The following is an 8,839-nucleotide window of genomic DNA, read 5'->3' as shown; positions in this document are numbered from 1 at the left end:
ACTTCTAATTATTTCAATCTAATGTTCATAATAAAGACTTTCTTGGCTCATTGTCAGAAATAATACATAATTTAGAAGTGTTGATTTCTATCTGTCGAAGCATTGCATGATGAACTACGAGGTCACATACCATAAATCTATACTAATATTATAAAGCTGAAAAGTTTGTTTGTTTGAACGCGCTGATCTCAGGAACTGGTTTCAAAAATTCTTTCGGTCCTAGATAGCCCATTCATTGAGGAAGGCTATAGGTTATATATTATCATCACGCTAAGACTATAAGAGCGGAGCCACGCGGGTGAAACCGCGGAGCGCAGCTAGTTAGTAATTGATAAGACAAATGCTGAGGAGAATCACAAATTTTTTTAATGACATCTTCTTGAGACTGGTGTGTAAAGAATAGGGACCTACAACCAATATTAATATTATAAAAGCAAACCTTTTCATACACAGATGTCACAAAAACAAGATCGACCTTTTAATTCATTACACGTGGATAAAATGATATTGTTTGCCAACAAATTATGTAGCAATGTTAATCGTGAAATGTTTTCTTCGAAGAAAAGTTCCCCTAATTTTATTTGTAACAGGTATAATATATCAGCTTCGATGTACGTATTAAAATTTCAGCGATTTTATCGACACCGCAGAATACTTAATAATCAATATGTACATAGTAGGTAACGCTATCGACACTTTACACAAGAAAATATGAAATATTAGTAAATTCAATTATGTACTTCGATCAGGAAGCTTTTATATAAATCTTACATTAGTGCATGGATTACGGATTTCTTACCGGAACAAGAGGTAGACTTTAACACAGACATCGTCTTACATAGGTATAATACGTAGTAAGAGGAATAAGGCGTACGTTAAAGAGAAAATTACCTCGATAATTAATATAATATAACACTAAGCCTCTACGTTTTATATGGAAAAGATTTTCAAAGCAACAATATAGAATAGTTCTCGATCAAAAAGCTCGAATATAAAGGGTTTAAGCATGCTGTAAGCCACAGATGCTCTGCGCTTGGAAATTTATGAAATGATTGAAACCCATTAGAGTTTGCCGAGTGGGTGCAGTTTTAAAAGCGAATTTATAGTACATTGTTTGAAATTATATTTTGGTGTACAAATATAATTATGATTATATTATATTACTACAATATGATAATATTAAAAAAAATATATAAAAACAAGTCGTATAATCGTAGGAATATTCCTTCATTTTGCTCTCGCATTATCCATGATATTACGAGGTGATACAAAGTATTTTATCAGGCACTTGTGCCATATAATATAATAATAATCGTGGTTATAACAGAAAGCAGATTCTAAGACATAAACCGAGCCATTAATTTCCTTTATGCTCGAAGTAACGGCTCTTACATTAGGTCACTTAAGAACGCTGTTTGATGTGGAGCAGTAAATCAAACGCAATGGGGAATATTGCCTATCAATCGAGATAGTAAACATGTCGCGCCACTCCTGTACTGCTAGGTAACTATATGTTCAGCAGTAGATCAGCGTTTGTACTGGAACGTGTGTGCAATTAGGAGCAAAGCACTTAATATTGGCCTATGGTTTAGTTGAATCGCACTGTTCACTGTCGATTTACTTTTACTTTTAATATTCAGAAAAAGGATTTCAGAGGAAGTTTGTTTCAATTTTTGTCACACTTTAAAATACATTAGGAAAGAGGAAAGTATTATGAGGATAAAAGTATATTTCATCTTGCTCAATTAACCGAAACCCACCCGAGCGAATTTCTAGGAATATCTTGTTAAATTTCCAACAAATAAAGAAAATTCTTAAGCATAATTTTATTTGCATCAAATTCATACTCAATTTGATAATATCTATTCAAAATTACACCAATTTAGAAGTACGTCTAGACGTCCGCTATTACTGTGAGGGTTTTATTTTATAACTTCAATATAAATATGCAGAGTTTGGAATCTTCAAGTTATTAAAGAGTTAGCCAAGTGTATTAAAGTTCAACTGCTGAACCCAGCTAAATGCAATTTTAAATTAAGAAGTCTTAGTTTTATTTATATTGTCGAGCAATAAAAGTGAGAAATAATATGAAAAAATTGTGATTCTGGACTTAATGTTAACTATAGAATATAATTTTGATTAAAAATTATTAGGTATATAACTGAAAATATAACGTAAGAAATGTTATTTAAATACATTGAGATAATATTACTACGTATGGAGGAGACACCACGAACAAAATCTGTGCGCCATTTTTTTGCTCTAACTAAGTTTTAAAAATTATTATCTAGTTAGGTACTTACCGATGAAAGTTATTCCTTTGCACTTTTACGTATTATTTGTATTATTTGTGCAATATCGTAACACACACGAAGGCATATTTGATGCGTTTCACTTTAAAAAAAACAAAAAATGAGTGTGCAGTTACGCCATATGGCGTATGTTGAGCGGAACATAAGTGATGTAGGCGGTGTCGTCTCCATATGTATATCTCAATGTTTAAATATCCAAAAAATATTATTCTTAAACATGACATAAGAACAAATTGAAATTATATTTTTAGCTTGGAATTGTACGAGGAAATTTTCCGCCCAAAAACGACCGACGTTCTCAATCCGTAAGACATTTTGCAAAATAAACATTGTCAATGTTATTTCCCTAAATCCGCGTAACAAATATAATAAAACGTATACGTGTTGTGTTTGTGTGGAATATGTGAGGAATTCAAGTACTCCCGTTGCTAGGTACCTTCTTACTAGGTACCACCATTACCGTTGCTAGGGGCAACGTCATTCCAAAAGTCACAAATATTCAATGCTGTCCCTACTCAAAGTCAATTTCATTTGACTTGACAAGTCCATCACACATTATTCAGGTAATGTGTTTGATCCAAGAAGCTTATATCTAATACACTGGAGATTGCACTATGACCATTGACTTGTCACAAGAAAATATAACCTTGAATGACGTCAGTGTTGTTTTTTGTCTCTTTCTGTGGGTGACCACACTGGTTTGTATATTCAGGATTTTTCGAAATAGAAAAAACTAAAAATCATGGTCTATAAATAATAACGACATATATTTTTAACAGTATTAATTATATTATAATATTACTGGCCATACTTTATAGGTACATACAATTTTAATTGGTATAGAATGATAGTTTTAAATAACTCTTGGCTACAAAGCCTGGATATGAACCGATATATAGCATTAACATCCTTTGTAAATAGAGGAAAGTTGTGTTTTGCATCAGATGCTGTTTACCAAATTGTAAGCTACTCAGATCTTCTTTTTAAACGCGTTGCTTCGAAGGGTCAATTTCAAGCCAAAATCATCAAAGAAAAACTGTTTATAATAAACGCCTTGCACAAATTTCAGCTAACTTTACAAAGTTTATTTTTCAAAAGGTATTTTTTTCTGGGTCGTAATCCTCAGTAATTTTACCCTTAATGGGCACATATATTTCTTTTTATTTTACTTTTAGGAAAGCTGAAATACCTAAAACAAAAAATATGAGGTAAGTTAAAAAAGTATAAATTTCAATGTAAAAACGAACAATCTTATAACTACATGTGAGTGCAATACCGATGTCGAGTGTTGTTTCATTACTAGTAAAAATCTTGAAAATGGTGTTCTAAATTTCATCATAATATTGTTATTACAATATTATATTCTCTTAACTATCCATAAAAACTCGTCATCATGGTTACCTTACTTGTTAATTTTGTTTATTGAAAACTTGTTGAAAAATGATAAAGTATTAGGAAAATAACAAATTTAACATGACTGCTTTCTAAAATGATGCAAAATTTTACAATTTTTGCCATTGAAATGATTCTAAACAGGTAAATGCAGGAGTATTGAGGAATATTGTAAATAACGTAAATATACACTTGCCTGTGAAATTCTATGCCAGAATTTGGTGCCCAAACACTTCTGCAATTTTTCACAATGCAATACATTATTTATATTCGGAAAATATTTATTAAATACGCAACAATATTAACTTAAATATTCGAAGCGACGCAATTTTTTTGACACTTATGCCATATTGTCAAAGTGAGAGTTGCTACAATTTTATTATGGTAACTACCCATAATCAGGGAGTATCGCTTTTTAATAATTGGTCCAGATACTTATTTTATTTAGCATAAATAATAATTGTCTCATCCAACAATGCTTCTGAATGACGTTGTTGGCAATTTATCAACAAACTCATGTACAAAAACTAACCTTTTGCACAGAATATTACGGCATACATAGTAGCCTTGGGAAAACTTCGTATTAACAGTGGCAATACCAAGTTAGGTGTGAAAGTGATAAAACACAACAATTTTCTTGTTACACGTCAAATGTTCATACCGAAATCTCCAGTGTATTAGATATAAGCTTCTTGGTTTGATCTATATCAACGTTTTCCAGTCTGAGTGAATTGGTTTTTAGACGTGTTTTCAATTCAAATGCTTTCAATTGTTCTCACGTTCGAGTTTTATCCGAATTTACCAAAGGATCGCTAGGCAATATGCTTTGTAAAATTATAGTGACCTTTTCGTACTTACTAATTTTTCAGAAAATTCTGGAGAATAATTGGAAATACATTCGCTCTCATCTATGGAAATTTCCAGTAAAAATCTCGATGAAAAGTACAATTTCTCTAGTAAAAACAGTTTTTGAACCTTTCGGATCGAGTAGTAACTAAAATAGCACTCCTTTTACGAATAATCGGTAATTTTATCAAAAGTTCTGAATAAGATGTGCTATATGAACCAAGGGTAACAATTGTTTTACATACATACATATTATATATATTTATAAACTTAATTTATAGCATCACTAGGTAATAAGCGAATGAACAATGATATTTTAGTGTAGTGTAGGTGTATTTTTAGTTGTTCCATTCAATTTGTACTAATAATACAGACACATTTGTGTGTCGAAATATCATAAAGTTTTGTTTATGCTCATTTAACTTTATAAAATTGGTAAATCAAAGGCTATAATCACAAATATAGGAGTCAGATTGATAGCTTCATATAATACGATTTATATTAGGAATTCACATTAAAAACGGATTATTCACAAACTAAATTTACTATAAGATGGACAAAAGAGTCGAACAAAGGTTGCAGAATAGAAGGACTGAAGGAAACTAATAATTTCAAAACTTTTTATGTAACTTTTGGATTTAACAACGCGGCGATTGATTTCTGAATTAAGTATCCATACTAATATTATAAATGCGAAAGTAACTCTCTCTGTCTGTCTGTTACTCAATCACGCCTTAACTACTGAACCAATTTGCATGAAATTTGGTATAGAGATATTTTGATACCTACTCGAGAAAGGACATAGGATAGGTTTTATCCCGGAAATCCTACGCGAACGGGTTTTTCTTTGAAAACGCGGGCGAAGCCGCAGGCGGAAAGCTAGTTACTAATATAGGGACATTAATATATTTAAAATAAATGGAACATTTAAAGTAATGTTGTCATGTGTACTTATTTTCGTTTGAGATTTCAAAAATAGTATTTTATTATATTTGAAACAATGACGCATTATTAATATTTTCATAATCCATATCATTAGAATTTATTTTTACTTTGAAGATGTGTACGAAAGCTTGACAAGCATCGCAAATTTTTAAGGAAATTACAACACAGGATAAGATTGACAGACCTTTTACCGGAATGCTATGTTGAATATTTTTCCTGGTATTTTCATAATAAATTATATGGTACACGTTTTATATAAACGAACCATTTCATACATATATTGATGCATAAATAACTATTGTTAAATCAAGTTTACATTTAAATTTATATTCTTGAAAATTGCCATATTGTCCAAAACTGCTCATTTAAAAATAAAAAATAATTAGAGAAAAGAATTAATAGAAACTTAATAGTGACCAACAGACGTATGGTGTTATTCCTCCCTTCAATCCCAAAATAAATAGATTTATTTCAGTTTTGTCTATACCTTTAGAAACACAATTAACAAGCATTATTGAGTTGATTATTGTTAAAAAGAGCCCAAATTACTGTTTCATTATTAGTTTCCCACATTGTGTAACTTTCAATAAGACCTGATTGATTTGGATCAGTTAACTGGATTTAAGACAAACATCCGATATAAAGTAGTTAATTTATAATGTAGGTTCCAAATTAATGGTTATTTATTTGGTTATCAAACACAAAGGGGAATTGACTCTATGTATAGTGAATAGTGATATTAGAACGCTATTTTTTATCAACAATATCCATGGTTATCCTTACTACTATTTCTATTTAGGAAGTTTTTAATGTTTGTTTGGTGTTAGGTATAAAAAATTATACTGTACTCACTTTACCTAAATAAGCTGCATCACAACACACTACATTTTTAAATACGTTTACTTAAATTAGAAAATAATCTGAAGTTCCTATCAATGTCATGAATACAATCAATAAATGTATAATGCAAAGCAATTTAAAGACAAAATTGTATTAAGCGTATTTCTCTTTGTTACAGGCAAGAACAATGCGATCAAAGTGTGAAAGTGCTAGTGCCAAAGTGTAGTGCCAATGTAACAAAATGGGATGTACACCAAGCATGCTTTTGGACCATAAAAGCCGTCGCCGTGACAGCACAGGCTCGCAAGAAGCCGCGCTTGCTAAGGTCGCTCCTACCCCAGTCTGCCAGAACAAAGCTGTGCAGGCCGCTAGAGCACCCAGAGCGTCTTTAGAATCTGACGGGTTCAGCATTCAACTCTCCAGTAAGAAAGACAGCTATGTGTCCCAAATGGGCAATAACTTCGCTACACAGTTGCACATTAAACGCATTTCTGGTAAGTAATGGAATAACGTAGTGGCTTCTTATTACTGTTTTGTCGGATTAGCGATCAAAGCAATGTTCACTACTCGTATATATTACGACATCAAAGAGTCTTTGACGGAAAATATTATCTGGTTAAGATTAATAGCAAGAAGCTTATATAAATTAAGCACAACGTGAGAGATGATTAGTCTCTCTATAACTAAGAATTAATATCTTAATAATAATAAGCTACGATTTTTTTTATTTAAATGGATATTCATTTCATGGATAATATTTTATGCAGATATATTTTTAGCAAATAAAAAAAATAAAATGAAAAAGTCATAACGTAGTTCAAGTTCGTAGCAACTGGAACTTATCGCAATTTAATCAATAAGTATTACTAGTAGAGTCGATGATTGAACTGATTGAAATAAAGGTCTATTTTCACGTGAACATTTTTGTCACAACCTTGGACCCTTCTTATACGCTAAATGCTGGGTGATAGCGATAGAATTTAATAAAGTCGTCGGCCCTCGATAAATGGTATAAAATCGGAATACCTGGAAAGTGGAATGTGTTGAGGAAGATTCTATAAAATGTTTATGAAAATCACGGTTAGAATTTAATATTCACTATTCAATTACCTGTGCTCTGTTACTATATGACTTTTAGAAGAGTATTGGTAATACTCTTCATTCTGTGTTGTTGTAAACAGATAATGTATTCTATAATAATAGGAATATGGAAATTCTTCAAAGTGATGTTGAGCAGGTTTTTATAAATTCACCAAAGTTTATTGGATGAACTTAAACTAGAACAATATGACTAATGAAAAGATTATATAGGATATCATAGGTACCTACTATTAGTATATTACACTACTTTAAGGATCCAAAATTTCCACATGAAGTTCTTCATCATTATAGTCATTATTTTTGAGCACTTTATTTCTAATATTTGTTTCAGTCTTGGTTCTACTTTTAAATTCTTTTTTATTTAAGACATCATCAATTATTTTTGCAATTGTACTTTTTACGGGTTCAGTTTGACACCTTTCTTTATCTGGAAATGGGCAATACTGTAGAGTTTTGAATTGTGAAATAATTTTCAATATTTGTTTCATTTTATCGGTAGGGACGGGCTTAGGTAAATGGTAATCTCCCCAGTTGGTAATGTAAACTTCTTTTGGCATGTTGAAATCCCTTACTGTGGAGCAGGAAGTGAAGGAAGACAAATATACGACGATAATAATTCGGTGTAACTGAAAGAAAAATAACATTAATTTACATATAAATAACCAAACGCATCGTTTTTTTATCGGTTGCTTCTAGTTTTTTCCCCTCATTTTAATATTAATTATATACTGTATTATAGAAGCCTTATGAGTAATTATTATAGAGCAAAATAACGTACGTTAATTAATAAATTATGAAACATTAATTTAGTCATTTTAATTAGAGTCAGCGCATGTAAGAGAATCTTAGCTACTTAGTTATACATAAACTTATATCACCTAACGCTACAATGAAGAGGGTATATTTCTGTATGGACCATAAAATCTGTATACATATTAGTTACCTAATTTACTTTAAACATAAAAGTTTATTAGATAATTTAAATATTAATCGGAGTAAATAAAAACTATGTACACTAGCAAATTTTTCAAATTTTTGTAAAATCCAAACATTTTTGTAAGTTCCAGTAAAACTTAAAACCGTACAAACAATGATACATACCAGAGGGACATTCATCACGCACACCTGAGAATCGAGACCGATTGCAATGTAAATTGATCAAACGCTGTTTAATCAATTAGGATCTAATTCACTGTGGTCAGTTAATTTCACACTTGATTCAGACGATAGATAAGTCTATATGACGACTAGATTTTTTTAAATATGTTTCTACATACAATACAAATTCCTTTATTTTACACAAATATAAGAAATACCTACATAATATGTACCTTCATAAGTAGGTAGTTGAAAATATGTGATAGGGTTGCAATTTAAAGGACATTGCTTTGACAAATTATGCA

The 8,839-nt window shown here is 30.9% G+C and overlaps 1 long non-coding RNA gene across 2 annotated transcripts; it reads right to left on the bottom strand.

The window, feature by feature from the left end:
- Positions 1 to 7,088: 7,088 nt before the first annotated feature.
- Positions 7,089 to 8,600, bottom strand: LOC123699019. Of its 2 annotated transcripts, XR_006752483.1 has the most exons (3): positions 8,538 to 8,600; positions 7,665 to 8,062; positions 7,089 to 7,361 (listed from the first exon to the last, which is right to left on the bottom strand). It is a non-coding gene; the product is annotated as an uncharacterized LOC123699019 (long non-coding RNA). The 2 variants fall into 2 exon arrangements; XR_006752482.1 differs by lacking the exon at positions 7,089 to 7,361 and having other exon boundaries at positions 7,644 to 8,062.
- Between the last annotated feature and the right edge of the window lie 239 nt (positions 8,601 to 8,839).

Source organism: Colias croceus, chromosome 17, assembly GCF_905220415.1.
Source record: "Colias croceus chromosome 17, ilColCroc2.1".
In the NCBI taxonomy this organism is placed as follows: Eukaryota; Metazoa; Arthropoda; class Insecta; order Lepidoptera; family Pieridae; genus Colias; species Colias croceus.
This window is presented reverse-complemented; position numbering and strand designations above follow the sequence as displayed.